A 22,593-nucleotide genomic window follows, 5' to 3' on the forward strand; every position below is an offset into this window, starting at 1 on the left:
GAAAAAGGACGGGATCTGGCCAACAAGTAGGCGAAAAATCCGAAGGTACTAGCCAGATGAGGGCAAATCCCAGAACTAACCGAGACATAACCGGCGTTATCCTCTAAAATATTAATCGCAACCAGGATTAATTGACTGTTTCGGTCTGGTACCGCATTATTACGTGATCCAAGCCAGAAAAAGGCCGGGATCTGGCCAACAAGTATGCGAAAAATGCGAAGGTACTAGCCAGATGTGGGCAAATCCCAGAACTAACCGACACATAACCGGCGTTATCCTCTAAAATATTAATCGCAGCCAGGATTAATTGACTGTTTCGGTCTGGTACCGCATTAGTACGTGATCCAAGCCAGAAAAAGGCCGCGATCTGGCCAACAAGTATGCGAAAAATGCGAAGGTACTAGCCAGATGTGGGCAAATCCCAGAACTAACCGAGACATAACCGGCGTTATCCTCTAAAATATTAATCGCAACCAGGATTAATTGACTGTTTCGGTCTGGTACCGCATTAGTACGTGATCCAAGCCAGAAAAAGGCCGGGATCTGGCCAACAAGTATGCGAAAAATGCGAAGGTACTAGCCAGATGAAGGCAAATACCAGAACTAACCGAGACATAACCGGCGTTATCCTCCAAAATATTCATCGCAACCAGGATTAATTGACTGTTACGGTGTGGTACCGCATTAGTACGTGATCCAAGCCAGAAAAAGGCCGGGATCTGGCCAACAAGTATGCGAAAAATGCGAAGGTACTAGCCAGATGAGGGCAAATCCCAGAACTAACCGAGACATAACCGGCGTTATCCTCTAAAATATTAATCGCAACCAGGATTAATTGACTGTTACGGTGTGGTACCGCATTACTACGTGGTCCAAACCAGAAAAAGCCCAGGATCTTGCCAACAAGTAGGCGAAAAATGCGAAGGTACGTGCCAGATGATTGCAAATACCAGAACTAACCCAGACATAACCAGTGTTATCCTCTAAAATATTAATCGCAACCTGGATTAATTGACTGTTTCGGTGTGGAACCACATTATGACGGGATACAAACCAGAAAAAGCCCTGGATCTGGCCAACAAGTATGCGAGAAATGCGAAAGTACGAGCCAGATGGGGGCAAATCCCAGACCTAACCGAGACATAACTGGCGTTATCCTCCAAAATATTCATCGCAACCAGGTTTAATTGACTGCTTCGGTGTGGTACCACATTACTACGTGATCTAAACCAGGAAAAGGCCAGGATCTGGCCAACAAGTATGCGATAAATGCGAAAGTACGAGCCATATGAGGGCAAATACCAGACCTAACCGAGACATAACCGGCGTTATCCTCTAAAATATTAATCGCAACCAGGTTTAATTGCCTGTTTCGGCGTCGTACCACATTACTACGTGGTCCGGGCCAGAAGAAGGCCAGGATCTGGCCCACAAGAATGCGAAAAATGCGAAAGTACGAGACAGATGGTGGCAAATCCCAGACCTAACCCAGACATATCCGGCGTTACCCTCTAAAATATTAATCGCAACCAGCTTCTATTGACAGTTTCGGTGTGGTACCACATTACTACGTGGTCCAAGCTGGAAAAAGGCCACGATCTGGCCAACAAGTAGGCGAAAAATGCGAAGGTATGAGCCAGATGAGGGCAAATCCCAGACCTAACCGAGACATAACCGGCGTTATCCTCTAAAATATTAATCGCAACCAGGTTTAGTTGACTGTTTCGGTGTGGTACCACATTACTACGTGATCTAAACCAGGAAAAGGCCAGGATCTGGCCAACAAGTATGCGATAAATGCGAAAGTACGAGCCATATGAGGGCAAATACCAGACCTAACCGAGACATAACCGGCGTTATCCTCTAAAATATTAATCGCAACCAGGTTTAATTGCCTGTTTCGGCGTCGTACCACATTACTACGTGGTCCGGGCCAGAAGAAGGCCAGGATCTGGCCCACAAGAATGCGAAAAATGCGAAGGTACGAGCCAGATGAGGGCAAATCCCAGACCTAACCGAGATATAACCGGCGTTTTCCTCTAAAATATTAATCGAACCCAGGCTTAATTGAATGTTTCGGTGTGGAGCGTCTTTATTACGGGATCCAAACCAGAAAAGCTCAGGATCTAGCCAACAAGTAGGCGAAAAATGAGAAGGTACTAGCCAGATGAGGGCAAATCCCAGAACTAACCGAGACATAACCGGCGTTATCCTCTAAAATATTAATCGCAACCAGGATTAATTGACTGTTTCGGTCTGGTACCGCATTAGTACGAGATCCAAACCAGAAAAAGGCCGCGATCTGGCCAACAAGTATGCGAGAAATGCGAAAGTACGAGCCAGATGGGGGCAAATCCCAGACCTAACCCAGACATATCCGGCGTTATCCTCTAAAATATTAATCGCAACCAGCTTCCATTGACAGTTTCGGTGTGATACCACATTACTACGTGGTCCAAGCTGGAAAAAGGCCACGATCTGGCCAACAAGTAGCCGAAAAATGCGATGGTACGAGCCAGATGAGGGCAAATCCCAGACCTAACCGAGACATAACCGGCGTTATCCTCCAAAATATTCATCGCAACCAGGTTTAATTGACTGCTTCGGTGTGGAACCACATTACGACGGGATCCATACCACAAAAAACCCATGATCTGGCCAACGAGTACGCGAAAATTGCGAAAGTATGAGCCAGATGATTGCAAATACCAGAACTAACCCAGACATAACCAGCGTTATCCTCTAAAATATTAATCGCAACCAGGTTTAAATGACTGTTTCGGTCTGGTACCGCATTAGTACGTGATCCAAGCCAGAAAAAGGCCGGGATCTGGCCAACAAGTATGCGAAAAATGCGAAGGTACTAGTCAGATGAGGGCAAATCCCAGAACTAACCGAGACATAACCGGCGTTATCCTCTAAAATATTAGTCGCAACCAGGTTTAATTGACTGCTTCGGTGTGGTACCGCATTAGTACGTGAACCAAGCCAGAAAAAGGCCGGGATCTGGCCAACAAGTATGCGAAAAATGCGAAGGTACTAGCCAGATGAAGGCAAATCCCAGAACTAACCGAGACATAACCGGCGTTATCCTCTAAAATATTAATCGCAACCAGGATTAATTGACTGTTTCGGTCTGGTACCGCATTAGTACGTGATCCAAGCCAGAAAAAGGCCGGGATCTGGCCAACAAGTATGCGAAAAATGCGAAAGTACGAGCCAGATGAGGGCAAATAACAGACCTAACCGAGACATAACCGGCGTTATCCTCTAAAATATTTATCGCAACCAGGTTTAATTGACTGTTTCGGTGTGGTACCGCATTACTACGTGATCTAAACCAGGAAAAGGCCAGGATCTGGCCAACAAGTAGGCGAACAATGCGAAGGTACTAGCCAGCTGAGGGCAAATCCTAGAACTAACCGAGACATAACCGGCGTTATCCTCTAAAATATTAATCGCAACCAGGATTAATTGACTGTTACGGTGTGGTACCGCATTACTACGTGGTCCAAACCAGAAAAAGCCCAGGATCTTGCCAACAAGTAGGCGAAAAATGCGAAGGTACGTGCCAGATGATTGCAAATACCAGAACTAACCCAGACATAACCAGCGTTATCCTCTAAAATATTAATCGCAACCTGGATTAATTGACTGTTTCGGTGTGGAACCACATTATGACGGGATACAAACCAGAAAAAGCCCTGGATCTGGCCAACAAGTATGCGAGAAATGCGAAAGTACGAGCCAGATGGGGGCAAATCCCAGACCTAACCGAGACATAACCGGCGTTATCCTCCAAAATATTCATCGCAACCAGGTTTAATTGACTGCTTCGGTGTGGAACCACATTACGACGGGATCGAAACCACAAAAAACCCAAGATCTGGCCAGCGAGTACGCGAAAATTGCGAAAGTATGAGCCAGATGATTGCATATACCAGAACTAACCCAGACATAACCAGCGTTATCCTCTAAAATATTAATCGCAACCAGGTTTAATTGACTGTTTCGGAGTGGTACCGCAATGCTACGTGATACAGACCAGGAAAATGCCAGGATCTGGCCAACAAGTATGCGAAAAATGCGAAAGTACGAGACAGATGGGGGCAAATCCCAGACCTAACCCAGACATATCCGGCGTTATCCTCTAAAATATTAATCGCAACCAGCTTCTATTGACAGTTTCGGTGTGGTACCACATTACTACGTGGTCCAAGCTGGAAAAAGGCCACGATCTGGCCAACAAGTAGGCGAAAAATGCGAAGGTATGAGCCAGATGAGGGCAAATCCCAGACCTAACCGAGACATAACCGGCGTTATCCTCTAAAATATTAATCGCAACCAGGTTTAGTTGACTGTTTCGGTGTGGTACCACATTACTACGTGATCTAAACCAGGAAAAGGCCAGGATCTGGCCAACCAGTATGCGATAAATGCGAAAGTACGAGCCATATGAGGGCAAATACCAGACCTAACCGAGACATAACCGGCGTTATCCTCTAAAATATTAATCGCAACCAGGTTTAATTGCCTGTTTCGGCGTCGTACCACATTACTACGTGGTCCGGGCCAGAAGAAGGCCAGGATCTGGCCCACAAGAATGCGAAAAATGCGAAGGTACGGGCCAGATGAGGGCAAATCCCAGACCTAACCGAGATATAACCGGCGTTATCCTCTAAAATATTAATCGAACCCAGGCTTAATTGAATGTTTCGGTGTGGATCGTCTTTATTACGGGATCCAAACCAGAAAAGCTCAGGATCTAGCCAACAAGTAGGCGAAAAATGAGAAGGTACTAGCCAGATGAGGGCAAATCCCAGAACTAACCGAGACATAACCGGCGTTATCCTCTAAAATATTAATCGCAACCAGGATTAATTGACTGTTTCGGTCTGGTACCGCATTAGTACGAGATCCAAACCAGAAAAAGGCCGCGATCTGGCCAACAAGTATGCGAGAAATGCGAAAGTACGAGCCAGATGGGGGCAAATCCCAGACCTAACCCAGACATATCCGGCGTTATCCTCTAAAATATTAATCGCAACCAGCTTCCATTGACAGTTTCGGTGTGATACCACATTACTACGTGGTCCAAGCTGGAAAAAGGCCACGATCTGGCCAACAAGTAGCCGAAAAATGCGAAGGTACGAGCCAGATGAGGGCAAATCCCAGACCTAACCGAGACATAACCGGCGTTATCCTCCAAAATATTCATCGCAACCAGGTTTAATTGACTGCTTCGGTGTGGAACGACATTACGACGGGATCCATACCACAAAAAACCCAAGATCTGGCCAACGAGTACGCGAAAATTGCGAAAGTATGAGCCAGATGATTGCAAATACCAGAACTAACCCTGACATAACCAGCGTTATCCTCTAAAATATTAATCGCAACCAGGTTTAATTGACTGCTTCGGTGTGGTACCGCATTAGTACGTGAACCAAGCCAGAAAAAGGCCGGGATCTGGCCAACAAGTATGCGAAAAATGCGAAGGTACTAGCCAGATGAGGGCAAATCCCAGAACTAACCGAGACATAACCGGCGTTATCCTCTAAAATATTAATCGCAACCAGGATTAATTGACTGTTTCGGTCTGGTACCGCATTAGTACGTGATCCATGCCAGAAAAAGCCCAGGATCTTCCAACAAGTAGGCGGAAAATGCGAAGGTACGAGCCAGATGATTGCAAATACCAGACCTAACCCAGACATAACCGGCGTTATCCTCTAAAATATTAATCGGAACCAGGTTTAATTAACTGTTTCAGTGTGGTACCGCATTACTACGTGATCCAAGCCAGAAAAAGGCCGGGATCTGGCCAACAAGTATGCGAAAAATGCGAAAGTACGAGCCAGATGAGGGCAAATACCAGACCTAACCCAGACATAACCGGCGTAATCCTCTATAATATTTATCGCAACCAGGTTTAATTGACTGTTTCGGTGTGGTACCGCATTACTACGTGATCCAAGCCAGAAAAAGGCCGGGATCTGGCCAACAAGTATGCGAAAAATGCGAAAGTACGAGCCAGATGAGGGCAAATAACAGACCTAACCGAGACATAACCGGCGTTATCCTCTAAAATATTTATCGCAACCAGGTTTAATTGACTGTTTCGGCGTGGTACCGCATTACTACGTGATCTAAACCAGGAAAAGGCCAGGATCTGGCCAACAAGTAGGCGAACAATGCGAAGGTACTAGCCAGATGAGGGCAAATCCCAGAACTAACCGAGACATAACCGGCGTTATCCTCTAAAATATTAATCGCAACCAGGATTAATTGACTGTTTCGGTCTGGTACCGCATTAGTACGTGATCCAAGCCAGAAAAAGGCCGCGATCTGGCCAACAAGTATGCGAAAAATGCGAAGGTACTAGCCAGATGTGGGCAAATCCCAGAACTAACCGAGACATAACCGGCATTATCCTCTAAAATATTAATCGCTACCAGGATTAATTGACTGTTACGGTGTGGTACCGCATTACTACGTGGTCCAAACCAGAAAAAGCCCAGGATCTTGCCAACAAGTAGGCGAAAAATGCGAAGGTACGTGCCAGATGATTGCAAATACCAGAACTAACCCAGACATAACCAGCGTTATCCTCTAAAATATTAATCGCAACCTGGATTAATTGACTGTTTCGGTGTGGAACCACATTATGACGGGATACAAACCAGAAAATGCCCTGGATCTGGCCAACAAGTATGCGAGAAATGCGAAAGTACGAGCCAGATGGGGCAAATCCCAGACCTAACCGAGACATAACCGGCGTTATCCTCCAAAATATTCATCGCAACCAGGTTTAATTGACTGCTTCGGTGTGGAACCACATTACGACGGGATCGAAACCACAAAAAACCCAAGATCTGGCCAGCGAGTACGCGAAAATTGCGAAAGTATGAGCCAGATGATTGCATATACCAGAACTAACCCAGACATAACCAGCGTTATCCTCTAAAATATTAATCGCAACCAGGTTTAATTGACTGTTTCGGAGTGGTACCGCAATGCTACGTGATACAGACCAGGAAAATGCCAGGATCTGGCCAACAAGTATGCGAAAAATGCGAAAGTACGAGACAGATGGGGGCAAATCCCAGACCTAACCCAGACATATCCGGCGTTATCCTCTAAAATATTAATCGCAACCAGCTTCTATTGACAGTTTCGGTGTGGTACCACATTACTACGTGGTCCAAGCTGGAAAAAGGTCACGATCTGGCCAACAAGTAGGCGAAAAATGCGAAGGTATGAGCCAGATGAGGGCAAATCCCAGACCTAACCGAGACATAACCGGCGTTATCCTCTAAAATATTAATCGCAACCAGGTTTAGTTGACTGTTTCGGTGTGGTACCACATTACTACGTGATCTAAACCAGGAAAAGGCCAGGATCTGGCCAACAAGTATGCGATAAATGCGAAAGTACGAGCCATATGAGGGCAAATACCAGACCTAACCGAGACATAACCGGCGTTATCCTCTAAAATATTAATCGCAACCAGGTTTAATTGCCTGTTTCGGCGTCGTACCACATTACTACGTGGTCCGGGCCAGAAGAAGGCCAGGATCTGGCCCACAAGAATGCGAAAAATACGAAGGAACGAGCCAGATGAGGGCAAATCCCAGACCTAACCGAGATATAACCGGCGTTATCCTCTAAAATATTAATCGAACCCAGGCTTAATTGAATGTTTCGGTGTGGAGCGTCTTTATTACGGGATCCAAACCAGAGAAGCTCAGGATCTAGCCAACAAGTAGGCGAAAAATGAGAAGGTACTAGCCAGATGAGGGCAAATCCCAGAACTAACCGAGACCTAACCGGCGTTATCCTCTAAAATATTAATCGCAACCAGGACTAATTGACTGTTTCGGTCTGGTACCGCATTAGTACGAGATCCAAACCAGAAAAAGGCCGCGATCTGGCCAACAAGTATGCGAGAAATGCGAAAGTACGAGCCAGATGGGGGCAAATCCCAGACCTAACCCAGACATATCCGGCGTTATCCTCTAAAATATTAATCGCAACCAGCTTCCATTGACAGTTTCGGTGTGATACCACATTACTACGTGGTCCAAGCTGGAAAAAGGCCACGATCTGGCCAACAAGTAGCCGAAAAATGCGAAGGTACGAGCCAGATGAGGGCAAATCCCAGACCTAACCGAGACATAACCGGCGTTATCCTCCAAAATATTCATCGCAACCAGGTTTAATTGACTGCTTCGGTGTGGAACCACATTACGACGGGATCCATACCACAAAAAACCCAAGATCTGGCCAACGAGTACGCGAAAATTGCGAAAGTATGAGCCAGATGATTGCAAATACCAGAACTAACCCAGACATAACCAGCGTTATCCTCTAAAATATTAATCGCAACCAGGTTTAAATGACTGTTTCGGTCTGGTACCGCATTAGTACGTGATCCAAGCCAGAAAAAGGCCGGGATCTGGCCAACAAGTATGCGAAAAATGCGAAGGTACTAGTCAGATGGGGGCAAATCCCAGAACTAACCGAGACATAACCGGCGTTATCCTCTAAAATATTAATCGCAACCAGGATTAATTGACTGTTTCGGTCTGGTACCGCATTAGTACGTGATCCAAGCCAGAAAATGGCCGGGATCTGGCCAACATGTATGCGAAAAATGCGAAAGTACGTGCCGGATGAGGGCAAATGACAGACCTGACCGAGACATAACCGGCGTTATCCTCTAAAATATTTACCGCAACCAGGTTTAATTGACTGTTTCGGTGTGGTACCGCATTACTACGTGATCTAAACCAGGAAAAGGCCAGGATCTGGCCAACAAGTAGGCGAAAAATGCGAAGGCACGAGCCAGATGAGGGCAAATAACAGACCTAACCGAGACATAACCAGCGATATCCTCTGAAATATTAATCGCAACCAGGTTTAATTGACTGCTTCGGTGTGGTACCGCATTAGTACGTGAACCAAGCCAGAAAAAGGCCGGGATCTGGCCAACAAGTATGCGAAAAATGCGAAGGTACTAGCCAGATGAGGTCAAATCCCAGAACTAACCGAGACATAACCGGCGTTATCCTCTAAAATATTAATCGCAACCAGGATTAATTGACTGTTTCGGTCTGGTACCGCATTAGTACGTGATCCAAGCCAGAAAAAGGCCGGGATCTGGCCAACAAGTATGCGAAAAATGCGAAAGTACGAGCCAGATGAGGGCAAATAACAGACCTAACCGAGACATAACCGGCGTTATCCTCTAAAATATTTATCGCAACCAGGTTTAATTGACTGTTTCGGTGTGGTACCGCATTACTACGTGATCTAAACCAGGAAAAGGCCAGGATCTGGCCAACAAGTAGGCGAACAATGCGAATGTACTAGCCAGATGAGGGCAAATCCTAGAACTAACCGAGACATAATCGGCGTTATCCTCTAAAATATTAATCGCAACCAGGTTTAATTGACTGTTACGGTGCGGTGCCGCATTACTACGTGATCCAAACCAGAAAAAGCCCAGGATCTTCCAACAAGTAGGCGGAAAATGCGAAGGTACGAGCCAGATGATTGCAAATACCAGACCTAACCCAGACATAACCGGCGTTATCCTCTAAAATATTAATCGGAACCAGGTTTAATTAACTGTTTCAGTGTGGTACCGCATTACTACGTGATCCAAGCCAGAAAAAGGCCGGGATCTGGCCAACAAGTATGCGAAAAATGCGAAAGTACGAGCCAGATGAGGGCAAATACCAGACCTAACCCAGACATAACCGGCGTAATCCTCTAAAATATTTATCGCAACCAGGTTTAATTGACTGTTTCGGTGTGGTACCGCATTACTACGTGATCCAAGCCAGAAAAAGGCCGGGATCTGGCCAACAAGTATGCGAAAAATGCGAAAGTACGAGCCAGATGAGGGCAAATAACAGACCTAACCGAGACATAACCGGCGTTATCCTCTAAAATATTTATCGCAACCAGGTTTAATTGACTGTTTCGGTGTGGTACCGCATTACTACGTGATCTAAACCAGGAAAAGGCCAGGATCTGGCCAACAAGTAGGCGAACAATGCGAAGGTACTAGCCAGATGAGGGCAAATCCCAGAACTAACCGAGACATAACCGGCGTTATCCTCTAAAATATTAATCGCAACCAGGATTAATTGACTGTTTCGGTCTGGTACCGCATTAGTACGTGATCCAAGCCAGAAAAAGGCCGGGATCTGGCCAACAAGTATGCGAAAAATGCGAAAGTACGAGCCAGATGAGGGCAAATACCAGACCTAACCCAGACATAACCGGCGTTATCCTCTAAAATATTAATCGGAACCAGGTTTAATTAACTGTTTCAGTGTGGTACCAAATTACTACGTGGTCCAAGACAGAAAAAGGCCAGGATCTGGCCAACAAGTATGCGAAAAATGCGAAAGTACGAGCCAGATGTGGGCAAATCCCAGACTTAACCGAGACATAACCAGCGTTATCCTCTGAAATATTAATCGCAACCAGGTTTAATTGACTGCTTCGGTGTGGTACCGCATTACTACGTGATCCAAACCGGAAGAAGCCCAGGATCTAGCCAACAAGTAGGCGAAAAATGCGAAGGTACGAGCCAAATGAGGGCAAATCCCAAAACTAACCGTGACATAACCGGCGTTATCCTCCAAAATATTAATCGCAACCAGGTTTAATTGACTGTTACGGTGCGGTGCCGCATTACTACGTGATCCAAACCAGAAAAAGCCCAGGATCTTCCAACAAGTAGGCGGAAAATGCGAAGGTACGAGCCAGATGATTGCAAATACCAGAACTAACCCAGACATAACCAGCGTTATCCTCTAAAATATTAATCGCAACCAGGTTTAATTGACTGCTTCGGTGTGGAACCACATTACGACGGGATCCAAACCACAAAAAACCCAAGATCTGGCCAACGAGTACGCGAAAATTGCGAAAGTATGAGCCAGATGATTGCATATACCAGAGCTAACCCAGACATAACCAGCGTTATCCTCTAAAATATTAATCGCAACCAGGTTTAATTGACTGTTTCGGACTGGTACCGCAATACTACGTGATACAGACCAGAAAAATGCCAGGATCTGGCCAACAAGTATGCGAAAAATGCGAAAGTACGAGACAGATGAGGGCAAATACCAGACCTAACCGAGACATAACCGGCGTTATCCTCTAAAATATTAATCGCAACCAGGTTTAATTGACTGTTTCGGTGTGGTACCGCATTACTACGGGATCCAAACCAGAGAAAACCCTGGATCTGGCCAAGAAGTATGCGATAAACGCGTAAGTATGGGCCAGATGATTGCAAATCCCAGACCTAACCGAGACACAACCAGCGTTATCCTCTGATATATTAATCGCAACCAGGTTTTATTGACTGCTTCGGTACCGCATTACTACGTGATCCAAACCAGAAAAAGCCCAGGATCTAGCCAACAAGTAGGCGAAAAATGCGAAGGTACGAGCCAGATGAGGGCAAATCCCAGAACTAACCCAGACATAGCCGGCGTTATCCTCCGAAATATTAATCGCAACCAGGTTTAATTGACTGTTACGGTGCGGTACCGCATTACTACGTGATCCAAACCAGAAAAAGCTCAGGATCTTGCCAACAAGTAGGCGAAAAATGCGAAGGTACGAGCCTGATGATTGCAAATACCAGAACTAACCCAGACATAACCAGCGTTATCCTCTAAAATACTTATCGGAACCAGCTTTTATTGACTGCTTCAGTGTGGCACCACATTACTACGTGATCCAAACCAGAAAAAGCCCGGGAACTGGCCACCCAGTATGCGAAAAATGCGAAAGTACGAGCCAGATGATTGCAAATACCAGGACTAACCCAAACATAACCAGCGTTATCCTCCAAAATGTTCATCGCAACGAGGTTTAATTCACTGCTTCGGTGTGGTACCGCATTACTACGTGATCCAAACCAGAAACAGCCCAGGATCTGGCCAACAAGTATGCGAGAAATGCGAATGTACGAGCCAGATAAGGGCAAATCCCAGACCTAACCCAGACATAACCGGCGCTGTTCTCTAAGATATTAATCGCAACCAGGTTTAATGAAATGTTTCGGCCTGGTACCCCATTAGTACGTGATCCAAACCAGAAAAAGGCCGGGATCTGGCCAACAAGTATGCGAAAAATGCGAAAGTACGAGCCAGATGAGGGCAAATCCCAGACGTAACCGAGATATAAACGGCGTTATCCTCTAAAATATTAATCGAAACCAGGTTTAATTGACTGCTTCGGTGTGGTACCGCATTAGTACGTGATCCAAACCAGAAAAAGGCCAGGATCTGGCCAACAAGTATGCGAAAAATGCGAAAGTACTAGCCAGATGAGGGCAAATACCAGACGTAACCGAGACATAACCGGCGTTGTCCTCTAGGATATTAATCGCAACCAGGTTTAATAAACTGTTTCGGCCTGGTACCCCATTAGTACGTGATCCAAACCAGAAGAAGGCCGAGATCTGGCCAACAAGTATGCGAAAAATGCGAAAGTACGAGCCAGATGAGGGCAAATACCAGACCTAGCCCAGACATAACCGGCATTATCCTCCAAAATATTAATCGGAACCAGGTTTAATTGACTGTTTCAGTGTGGTACCAAATTACTACGTGGTCCAAGCCAGCAAAAGGTCAGGATCTGGGCAACAAGTATGCGAAAAATGCGAAAGTACGAGCCTGATGATTGCAAATACGAGAACTAACCCAGACATACCCAGCGTTATCCTCTAAAATACTAATCGGAACCAGCTTTAATTGGCTGGTTCAGTGTGGCACCACATTACTACGTGATCCAAACCAGAAAAAGCCCAGGATCTAGCCAACAAGTAGGCGAAAAATGCGAAGGTACGAGCCAAATGAGGGCAAATCCCGGAGCTAACCGTGACATAACCGGTGTTATCCTCCAAAATATTAATCGCAACCAGGTTTAATTGACTGTTACGGTGCGGTGCCGCATTACTACGTGATCCAAACCAGAAAAAGCCCAGGATCTTCCAACAAGTAGGCGAAAATTGCGAAAGTATGAGCCAGATGATTGCATATACCAGAACTAACCCAGACAAAACCAGCGTTATCCTCTAAAATATTAATCGCAACCAGGTTTAATTGACTGCTTCGGAGTGGTACCGCAATACTACGTGATACAGACCAGAAAAATGCCAGGATCTGGCCAACAAGTATGCGAAAAATGCGAAAGTACGAGACAGATGAGGGCAAATACCAGACCTAACCGAGACATAACCGGCGTTATCCTCTAAAATATTAATCGCAACCAGGTTTAATTGCCTGTTTCGGCGTCGTACCACATTACTACGTGGTCCGGGCCAGAAAAAGGCCAGGATCTGGCCCACAAGAATGCGAAAAATGCGAAGGTACGAGCCAGATGAGGGCAAATCCCAGATCTAACCGAGATATAACCGGAGTTATCCTCTAAAATATTAATCGAACCCAGGCTTAATTGAATGTTTCGGTGTGGAGCGTCATTATTACGGGATCCAAACCAGAAAAAGCTCAGGATCTAGCCAACAAGTAGGCGAAAAATGCGAAGGTACTAGCCAGATGAGGGCAAATCCCAGAACTAACCGAGGCACAACCGGCGTTATCCTCTAAAATATTTATCGCAACCAGGTTTAATTGACTGTTTCGGTCTGGTACCGCATTAGTACGTGATCCAAACCAGAAAAAGGCCGGGATCTGGCCGACAAGTATGCGAGAAATGCGAAGGTACTAGCCAGATGAGGGCAAATCCCAGAACTAACCGAGACATAACAGCCTTATCCTCTAAAATATTAATCGCAACCAGGATTAATTGACTGTTTCGGTCTGGTACCGCATTAGTACGTGATCCAAGCCAGAAAATGGCCGGGATCTGGCCAACAAGTATGCGAAAAATGCGAAAGTACGAGCCGGATGAGGGCAAATAACAGACCTGACCGAGACATAACCGGCGTTATCCTCTAAAATATTTATCGCAACCATGTTTAATTGACTGTTTCGGTGTGGTACCGCATTACTACGTGATCTAAACCAGGAAAAGGCCAGGATCTGGCCAACAAGTAGGCGAAAAATGCGAAGGTACGAGCCAGATGAGGGCAAATAACAGACCTAACCGAGACATAACCGGCGTTATCCTTTAAAATATTTATCGCAACCAGGTTTAATTAACTGTTTCGGCCTGGTACCGCATTAGTACGTGATCCAAACCAGAATGAGGCCGGGATCTGGCCAACAAGTAAGCGAAAAATGCGAAAGTACGAGCAAGATGAGGGCAAATACCAGACCTAACCCAGACATAACCAGCGTTATCCTCTGAAATATTAATCGCAACCAGGTTTCATTGACTGCTTCGGTGTGGTACCGCATTAGTACGTGATCCAAGCCAGAACAAGGCCGGGATCTGGCCAACAAGTATGCGAAAAATGCGAAGGTACTAGCCAGATGAGGGCAAATCCCAGAACTAACCGTGACATAACCGGCGTTATCCTCTAAAATATTAATCGCAACCAGGATTAATTGACTGTTTCGTTCTGGTACCGCATTAGTACGTGATCCAAGCCAGAAAAAGGCCGGGATCTGGCCAACAAGTATGCGAAAAATGCGAAAGTACGAGCCAGATGAGGGCAAATACCAGACCTAACCCAGACATAACTGGCGTTATCCTCTAAAATATTAATCGGAACCAGGTTTAATTAACTGTTTCAGTGTGGTACCAAATTACTACGTGGTCCAAGACAGAGAAAGGCCAGGATCTGGCCAACAAGTATGCGAAAAATGCGAAAGTACGAGCCGGATGCGGGCAAATAACAGACCTGACCGAGACATAACCGGCGTTATCCTCTAAAATATTTATCGCAACCAGGTTTAATTAACTGTTTCGGTGTGGTACCGCATTACTACGTGATCCAAGCCAGAAAAAGGCCGGGATCTGGCCAACAAGTATGCGAAAAATGCGAATGTACGAGCCAGATGAGGGCAAATACCAGACCTAACCCAGACATAACCAGCGTTATCCTCTAAAATACTAATCGGAACCAGCCTTTATTGACTGCTTCAGTGTGGCACCACATTACTACGTGATCCAAACCAGAAAAAGCCCAGGAACTGGCCACCCAGTATGCGAAAAATGCGAAAGTACGAGCCAGATGATTGCAAATACCAGGACAAACCCAATCATAACCAGCGTTATCCTCCAAAATGTTCATCGCAACCAGGTTTAATTGACTGCTTCGGTGTGGTACCGCATTACTACGTGATCCAAACCAGAAACAGCCCAGGATCTGGCCAACAAGTGTGCGAAAAATGCGAAAGTACGAGCCTGATAAGGGCAAATCCCAGACCAAACCCAGACATAACCGGCGTTGACCTCTAAGATATTAATCCTAACCAGGTTTAATGAAATGTTTCGGCCTGGTACCCCATTAGTACGTGATCCAAACCAGAAAAAGGCCGGGATCTGGCCAACAAGTATGCGAAAAATGCGAAGGTACGAGCCAGATGAGGGCAAATTCCAGACCTAACCGAGATATAACCGGCGTTATCCTCTAAGATATTAATCGCAACCAGGTTTAATTAACTGTTTCGGCTGGTACCCCATTAGTACGTGATCCAAACCAGAAAAAGGCCGGGATCTGGCCAACAAGTATGCGAAAAATGCGAAAGTACGAGCCAGATGTGGGCAAATCCCAGACCTAACCGAGACATAACCAGCGTTATCCTCTGAAATATTAATCGCAACCAGGTTTTATTGACTGCATCGGTGTGGTACCGCATTACTACGTGATCCAAACCAGAAAAAGCCCAGGATCTAGCCAACAAGTAGGCGAAAAATGCGAAGGTACGAGCCTGATGATTGCAAATACCAGAACTAACCCAGACATAACCAGCGTTATCCTCTAAAATACTAATCGGAACCAGCTTTAATTGACTGCTTCAGTGTGGCACCACATTACTACGTGATCCAAACCAGAAAAAGCCCAGGAACTGGCCACCCAGTATGCGAAAAATGCGAAAGTACGAGCCAGATGAGGGCAAATACCAGACCTAGCCGAGACATAACCGGCGTTGTCCTCTAAGATATTAATCGCAACCAGGTTTAATTAACAGTTTCGGCCTGGTACCCCATTAGTACGTGATCCAAACCAGAAAAAGGCCGGGATCTGGCCAACCTGTATGCGAGAAATGCGAATGTACGAGCCAGATAAGGGCAAATCCCAGACCTAACCCAGACATAACCGGCGTTACCCTCCAAAATATTAATCGCAACCAGGTTTAATTGACTGTTTCGGTGTGATACCACATTACTACGTGGTCCAAGCCGGAAATAGGCCACGATCTGGCCAACAAGTATGCGAAAAATGCGAATGTACGAGCCAGATAAGGGCAAATCCCAGACCTAACCAAGACATAATCAGCGTTATCCTCTAAAATATTAATCGCAACCAGGTTTACTGCTTCGGTGTGGTACCGCATTACTACGAGATCCAAACCAGAAAAAGGCCGGGATCTGGCCAACAAGTATGCGAAAAATGCGAAAGTACGTGCCAGATGAGGGCAAATACCAGACCTAACCGAGACATAACCGGCGTTGTCCTCTAAAATATTCATCGCAACCAGGTTTAATTAACTGTTTCGGCCTGGTACCGTATTAGTACGTGATCCAAACCAGAAAAAGGCCGGGATCTGGCCAACAAGTATGCGAAAAATGCGAAAGTACGAGCCAGATGTGGGCAAATCCCAGCCCTAACCGAGACATAATCAGCGTTATCCTCTAAAATATTAACAGCAACCAGGTTTAGTTGACTTCTTCGATGTGGTACCGCATTGCTACGTGATCCAAACCAGAAAAAGGCCGGGATCTGGCCAACAAGTATGCGAAAAATGCGAAAGTACGAGCCAGATGAGGGCAAATACCAGACCTAACCGAGAAATAACCGGCGTTGTCCTCTAAGATATTAATCCCAACCAGGTCTGATTAACTGTTTCGGCCTGGTACCCCATTAGTACGTGATCCAAACCAGAAGAAGGCCGGGATCTGGCCAACAAGTATGCGAAAAATGCGAAAGTACGAGCCAGATGAGGGCAAATACCAGACCTAACCTAGACATAACCGGCATTATCCTCTAAAATATTAATCGGAACCAGGTTTAATTGACTGTTTCCGTGTGGTACCGCATTGCTACGTGATCCAAACCAGAAAAAGGCCGGGATCTGGCCAACAAGTATGCGAAAAATGCGAAGGTACTAGCCAGATGAGGGCAAATCCCAGAACTAACCGTGACATAACCGGCGTTATCCTCTAAAATATTAATCGCAACCAGGATTAATTGACTATTTCGGTCTGGTACCGCATTAGTACGTTATCCAAGCCAGAAAAAGGCCGGGATCTGGCCAACATGTATGCGAAAAATGCGAAAGTACGAGCCAGATGAGGGCAAATAACAGACCTAACCGAGACATAACCGGCGTTATCCTCTAAAATATTTATCGCAACCAGGTTTAATTGACTGTTTCGGTGTTGTACCGCATTACTACGTGATCTAAACCAGGAAAAGGCCAGGATCTGGCCAACAAGTAGGCGAACAATGCGCAGGTACTAGCCAGATGAGGGCAAATCCCAGAACTAACCGAGACATAACCAGCGTTATCCTCCAAAATGTTCATCGCAACCAGGTTTAATTGACTGCTTCGGTGTGGTACCGCATTACTACGTGATCCAAACCAGAAACAGCCCAGGATCTGGCCAACAAGAATGCGAGAAATGCGAAGGTACATGACAGATGAGGACAAGTCCCAGACCTAACCGAGAAATAGCCGGCGTTATCCTCTAAAATATTAATCGCAACCAGGTTTGATTGACTGTTTCGGTGTGGTACCGCATTACTACGAGATCCAAATCAGAGAAAGCCCAGGATGTTGCCAACAAGTAGGCGAAAAATGCGAAGGTACGAGCCAGAAGAGGGCAAATCCCAGAACTAACCGAGACATAACCGGCGTTATCCTCTCAAATATTAATCGCAACCAGGTTTAATTGACTGTTTCGGTGTGGTACCGCATTACTACGCGATACAGATCAGAAAAAGGCCAGGATCTGGCCAACAAGTATGCGACAATGCGAAAGTACGTGACAGATGAGGACAAATCCCAGACCTAACCGAGAAATAACCGGCGTTATCCTCTAAAATATTAATCGCAACCAGGTTTAATTGACTGTTTCGGTGTGGAACCACATTACTACGGGATTCAAACCAGAAAAAACCCAGGATCTGGCCAAGAAGTAGGCGAAAAATGCGAAGGTACGAGCCAGATGAGGGCAAATACCAGACCTAACCCAAACATAACCGGCGATGTCCTCTAGAATAATAATCGCAACCAGGTTTAATTGACTGCTTCGGTGTGGTACCGCATTACTACGTGATCCAAACTAGGAAAAGCCCAGGATCTTGCCAACAAGCAGGCGAAAAATGCGAAGGTACGAGCCAGATGAGGGCAAATCCCAGACGTAACCGAGACATAACCGGCGTTATCCTCTAAAATATTAATCGCAACCAGGTTTAATTGACTGCTTCGGTGTGGTACCGCATTACTGCGTGATCCAAACCAGAAAAAGCCCAGGAACGGCCAACAAGTATAGAAAAAATGCGAAAGTATGAGCCAGATGATTGCAAATACCAGAACTAACCCAGACATAACCAGCGTTATCCTCTAAAATATTAATCGAAACCAGGTTTAATTGACTGCTTCGGTGTGGTACCGCATTACTACGTGATCCAAACCAGAAAAAGGCCAGGATCTGGCCAACAAGTATGCGAAAAATGCGAAAGTACGAGCCAGATGTGGGCAAATACCAGACCTAACCCAAGCATAACCGGCGTTTTCCTCTAGAATAATAATCGCAACCAGGTTTAATTGACTGCTTCGGTGTGGTATCGCATTACTACGTGGTCCAAGCCAGAAAAAGCCCAGGATCTTGCCAACAAGTAGACGAAAAATGCGAAGGTACGAGCCAAATGAGGGCAAATCCTAGACCTAACCAAGACATAACCGGCGTTATCCTCCAAAATATTAATCGCAACCAGGGTTCATTGACTGTTTCGGTCTGGTACCGCATTAGTACGTGATCCAAAGCAGAAAAAGGCCAGGATCTGGCCAACAAGTAAGTGAAAAATGCGAAAGTACGAGCCAGATGCCCGGCCGCCGAGGGGTGGAAACGGGGTCGAGGGCGGTTGCGAGTTGGGGCTCGCAGCCGCCACTAAACGCGGCCCCGGGACGGATAGCGGCGGGATGGAGTGGCCCCGTCCCGCCGCTATGAGGCAGTGTGTCTACTGGGGGGACCGATTGTCCCCCCGGGGGATGGGCGCGAAAGCGCGGGCACGGGGAGGATACCGGAAGAATGCTTCGAGCGATTCCCGGTATCCTCCCAAAGCGTGCCGAAGGGTCACCGTGGGGTTTTTAGTGGGTAGGTCCCGCGCCTGTCGTTGTACGGGCGCGGGGAATCCCACACACCCCTCCCACCTCTCCCCAAGGAGGTGGGAGGGAGTCTTTCGAAGATTTTCCCCACGACAAAAAAAAAAAAAAAAAAAAAAAAAAAAAAAGTACGAGCCAGATGAGGCCAAATACCAGACCTAACCCAGACGTAACCAGCGTTATCCTCTAATATACTAATCGCAACCAGGTTTAATTGACTGTTTCGGTGTGGTGCCGCATTACTACGTGGTCCAAGCCAGAAAAAGGCCGGGATCTGGCCAACAAGTATGCGAAAAATGCGAAAGTACGAGCCAGATGAGGGCAAATCCCAGACCTAACCGAGACATAACCAGCGTTATCCTGTAAAATATTAATCGCAACCAGGTTTAATTGACTGCTTCGGTGTGGTACCGCATTACAACGTGGTCCAAGCCAGAAAAAGGCCGGGATCTGGCCAACAAGTATGCGAAAAATGCGAAAGTACGAGCCAGATGATGGCAAATCCCAGACCTAACCGAGACATAAACCAGCGTTATCCTGTAAAATATTAATCGCAACCAGGTTTAAATGACTGTTACAGTGTGGTACCGCATTACTACGTGATCCAAACCAGAAAAAGCCTAGGATCTTGCCAACAAGTTTGCGAAAAGTGCGAAAGTACGAGCCAGATGAGGGCAAATCCCAGACCTAACCGAGACATAACCTGCGTTATCCTGTAAAATATTAATCGCAACCAGGTTTAATTGACTGCTTCGGTGTGGTACCGCATTACTACGTGATCCAAAGCAGAAAAACGCCAGGATCTGGCCAACAAGTAAGTGAAAAATGCAAAAGTACGAGCCAGATGAGGGCAATTACCAGACCTAACCCAGACATAACAGGCGTTATCCTCTGAAATATCAATCGCAATCAGGTTTAATTGACTGCTTCGGTGTGGTACCGCATTACTACGTGATCCAAACCAGAAAAAGGCCGAGATCTGGCCAGCAAGTATGCGAAAAATGCGAAAGTACGAGCCAGATGAGGGCAAATCCCAGACCTAACCGAGACATAACCAGCGTTATCCTGTAAAATATTAATCGCAACCAGGTTTAATTGACTGCTTCGGTGTGGTACCGCATTACTACGTGGTCCAAGCCAGAAAAAGGCCGGGATCTGGCCAACAAGTATGCGAAAAATGCGAAAGAACGAGCCAGATGATGGCAAATCCCAGACCTAACCGAGACATAAACCAGCGTTATCCTGTAAAATATTAATCGCAACCAGGTTTAAATGACTGTTACAGTGTGGTACCGCATTACTACGTGATCCAAACCAGAAAAAGCCTAGGATCTTGCCAACAAGTTTGCGAAAAGTGCGAAAGTACGAGCCAGATGAGGGCAAATCCCAGACCTAACCGAGACATAACCTGCGTTATCCTGTAAAATATTAATCGCAACCAGGTTTAATTGACTGCTTCGGTGTGGTACCGCATTACTACGTGATCCAAAGCAGAAAAACGCCAGGATCTGGCCAACAAGTAAGTGAAAAATGCAAAAGTACGAGCCAGATGAGGGCAATTACCAGACCTAACCCAGACATAACAGGCGTTATCCTCTGAAATATCAATCGCAATCAGGTTTAATTGACTGCTTCGGTGTGGTACCGCATTACTACGTGATCCAAACCAGAAAAAGGCCGAGATCTGGCCAGCAAGTATGCGAAAAATGCGAAAGTACGAGCCAGATGAGGGCAAATACCAGACCTAGCCCAGACATAACCGGCATTATCCTCTAAAATATTAATCGGAAGCAGGTTTAATTGACTGTTTCAGTGTGGTACCAAATTACTACGTGGTCCAAGCCAGCAAAAGGTCAGGATCTGGGCAACAAGTATGCGAAAAATGCGAAAGTACGAGCCAGATGTGGGCAAATCCCAGACCCAACCGTGACATAACCAGCGTTATCCTCTGAAATATTAATCGCAACCAGGTTTTATTGACTGCATCGGTGTGGTACCGCATTACTACGTGATCCAAACCAGAAAACGCCCAGGATCTAGCCAACAAGTAGGCGAAAAATGCGAAAGTACGAGCCTGATGATTGCAAATACCAGAACTAACCCAGACATAACCAGCGTTATCCTCTAAAATACTAATCGGAACCAGCTTTAATTGACTGGTTCAGTGTGGCACCACATTACTACGTGATCCAAACCAGAAAAAGCCCAGGACCTGGCCACCCAGTATGTGAAAAATGCGAAAGTACGAGCCAGATGAGGGCAAATACCAGACCTAAGCGAGACATAACCGGCGTTGTCCTCTAAGATATTAATCGCAACCAGGTTTAATTAACTGTTTCGGCCTGGTACCCCATTAGTGCGTGATGCAAACCAGAAAAAGGCCGGGATCTGGCCAACAAGTATGCGAAAAATGCGAAAGTACGAGCCAGATGTGGGCAAATCCCAGACCTAACCGAGACATAACCGGCGTTATCCTCTAAAATATTAATCGCAACCAGGTTTAATTGCCTGTTTCGGCGTCGTACCACATTACTACGTGGTCCGGGCCAGAAAAAGGCCAGGATCTGGCCCACAAGAATGCGAAAAATGCGAAGGTACGAGCCAGATGAGGGCAAATCCCAGATCTAACCGAGATATAACCGGAGTTATCCTCTAAAATATTAATCGAACCCAGGCTTAATTGAATGTTTCGGTGTGGAGCGTCATTATTACGGGATCCAAACCAGAAAAAGCTCAGGATCTAGCCAACAAGTAGGCGAAAAATGCGAAGGTACTAGCCAGATGAGGGCAAATCCCAGAACTAACCGAGGCACAACCGGCGTTATCCTCTAAAATATTAATCGCAACCAGGATTAATTGACTGTTTCGGTCTGGTACCGCATTAGTACGTGATCCAAACCAGAAAAAGGCCGGGATCTGGCCGACAAGTATGCGAGAAATGCGAAGGTACTAGCCAGATGAGGGCAAATCCCAGAACTAACCGAGACATAACAGCCTTATCCTCTAAAATATTAATCGCAACCAGGATTAATTGACTGTTTCGGTCTGGTACCGCATTAGCACGTGATCCAAGCCAGAAAATGGCCGGGATCTG

Source organism: Colletes latitarsis, chromosome 5, assembly GCF_051014445.1.
Source record: "Colletes latitarsis isolate SP2378_abdomen chromosome 5, iyColLati1, whole genome shotgun sequence".
In the NCBI taxonomy this organism is placed as follows: Eukaryota; Metazoa; Arthropoda; class Insecta; order Hymenoptera; family Colletidae; genus Colletes; species Colletes latitarsis.